Raw genomic sequence first — 2,694 nt, forward strand, 5'->3', positions numbered from 1 at the left:
GGGAGAACATGCAAACTCCATGAAGAAAAACCCCGGGCCAGGAATAGAACCCGGAACCCTCTTGCTGCAAGGCAGCAGTGCTACCCACTGCAGTACTGAGCAGCCCATCTTATATCCAAATCATGTCTTTTTATTGATGAATAAATAAATGTTTCATGCACTTATTTCTTGGTACAATAATTTACTTCATCATAGATTTAAGTTTATGTATTTTATAAAACGATCAGACCCTCAGAATATACCAGGATTCACGTCACAATGATTGGGTTAAGACCCCTGCTGTGGTTTATATTAACGGGTTCAAATGTGGAGAAAGCAGATCCGCTAATGTCTGCAGTTCATGGTGCCGAACAGCTGGATATGAATAAGATCAATTACAACCAGGGTTGGTTACAAAAAAAGTAAAAAAAAAACAAGTTTGAAGAGGTTTTGCTTCCCATGCAGGAAGCTTTTTCAATTCAAAATTCCCCCTTTTCAGGGAAAATGCAGGTATGGGGCATTAAAGGGGAACACAGAAACCAAACGACCCCCATTCCAAAGGGGGGGACCCATTCGTCCGTTTCTATTTGCATGTTTTCTAAGCAAAATGGGTCCATTTTATAAGGCCTCAAACTATTTCTGACATTTTGAATTGAAAAAGCTTCCTGGATGGGAAGCGAAATGTTTTCAAACTTAGAAACAAAGTCCAGAGGATTGTTTCTTTCATTTTTTATTTTATTTTATTTTTTTTACTTTTTTGGAATGATTATGAGCTGGACGACTGAATCTTCACCAACCAGGGTTGTTATTTACAGAGCTATATGTGATGGTTCTGTTAGAGCCACCATGTTCTTTGGTGTGGCACAGGAGCTGATAAAGAAAGAACTAATGATGCGGGATTGATTCAAACAGGGGAGACGCCTCTTAAGTTAGAGAGGAAGAAACTTGAACTCTTTGGATAACAAAGGAAGCAGAGAAGAAGAAAAAGACATGGAACCATAGCTTAGAGTTCACACCTATTTCCAGACAAATAAACGGAACGAAAGATTCCTGAAAAGAAAAACAATGGAGCAGTAAGATAATGAAGCGAGTTTAAAGAAACATTCATCTTCTAAATAATCCAGAGGGATGTTTAGAAATATTCCCAGATGGCAAAAAGACAAAACAAAAAAAAACTGGAAAGGATGGACTTTTTAAAGAGCCATTTAATTGGAAAATATTTCTCCAAAAGGCTATTATATCATTTATTAATATAGAGAGGAGAAAGGGTAGCAAATATTTGGATTCAGACAGCTGTCTAAACCCTCAGTCTGTGCTCATTAGGAGAGGATGGAGAGTCAGTCAGGCCGGCACATAAGGGGTTAAAAGGAAATGAGCCGGCTGATTAATTAACAACAGAAAGATGAATAAAAATACCTCCCATGGAAAAAGGTAAAGGAAAGGTAATGATTAATAAGGAAGGTTTGGATATATGACAGAAAAGATGGAGGAAGGAAGCCTCTGTGATGGTTCAAGGTTATAAATACAAGAAAAAATGAATTAAATGTGTCTTCTAACCGCATTTCTAAAAATAAAATTTCAGTTTAACCTTTTATTTACAGCTGGAGCCATGTTCAGCAGAGTGTGTCTCTGCAGGCTGTCAGGCCCTGTAGGCTTCAAACCGGAAACAGTGCCCCCTACAGGAGGAAGGCTTCAGTACAACAACATCAGAAACATTTGGACATTTTTATCTCCAGAAGTTTCTGAAATAATCGAGAAATGTTTCGGAACCACAGCAGGACAACCCTGCAGCAAATGTTCAATGATATCAATTACCTTTTACAGCAAGGCTTCGCTTTATAAATAGTTTATCAGATGTTTCTGTGAAGCAGAAATCTTAAACGTGAACATAGTGACATCTAGTGGGGTTCTTAAGGTACTGCAGGGAGTTCATTACTTTCTGCAACCTTTGGGCCAGGATTATAAACTTGAAGAATATTGTGTTGATTTGACAGAGGTACCAAAAGTTTGCATTTAAATGTGATAACTGTGGAGATGTTCTGGATTCATTTTGTTGTATATTTTCAGGCAGAAAAACAAAAAGCAGCAAAATCTCGCAATGACTCAATCCAAACATGAATTAAAATGAAAATTGTTAGTTTAGATAAAACGTTGTTTCCAACAGTTATTATTAAAGCCAGAATGTTGAAGGATAAACCTACTTTATGTATTGCTTTAACATCAAAGCTTAATTGGTCAAACAAGAACATTTTCAAATGAAATTGAATTCACACTGCAAAAATTATATAGAAATAAGTACAAATTTTAGAAATTAAGTGTATTTACCCTTTATTTGAGCAGGTAAATAAGATGATTTGCCGATGGAATGAGTTTTTACTCTGCATATAATTACATAATATGCACCTGAAAATAAAAAAACAATGCAAATGTTATTTGTCTTTTTCCATTTGCAAAGTGTCTCACTTTCCTCCTAAATTAAAGAAAAAAAAGCTCTTATTTTAAGAAAAAAAAGACTTATTTAGATTTCTATTTTTTGCAGTGCAGTTTATTTCTATAGATTCACAACAATTCACAGCACACATCATCTGAAGGCACTTTACAGTTCACCAGATCATCCAGTCAGATTAATCAAAGTTTTCTATCTAAGGAAAACCAGCTGATTGCATCGACTCATTGACTCTTCAGCAATCCCTCACACTAAGCATGCTTGAAGCG

This window comes from Cyprinodon variegatus, unplaced genomic scaffold (genome assembly GCF_000732505.1).
Source record: "Cyprinodon variegatus isolate N-32 unplaced genomic scaffold, C_variegatus-1.0 Scaffold897, whole genome shotgun sequence".
Taxonomy (NCBI): Eukaryota; Metazoa; Chordata; class Actinopteri; order Cyprinodontiformes; family Cyprinodontidae; genus Cyprinodon; species Cyprinodon variegatus.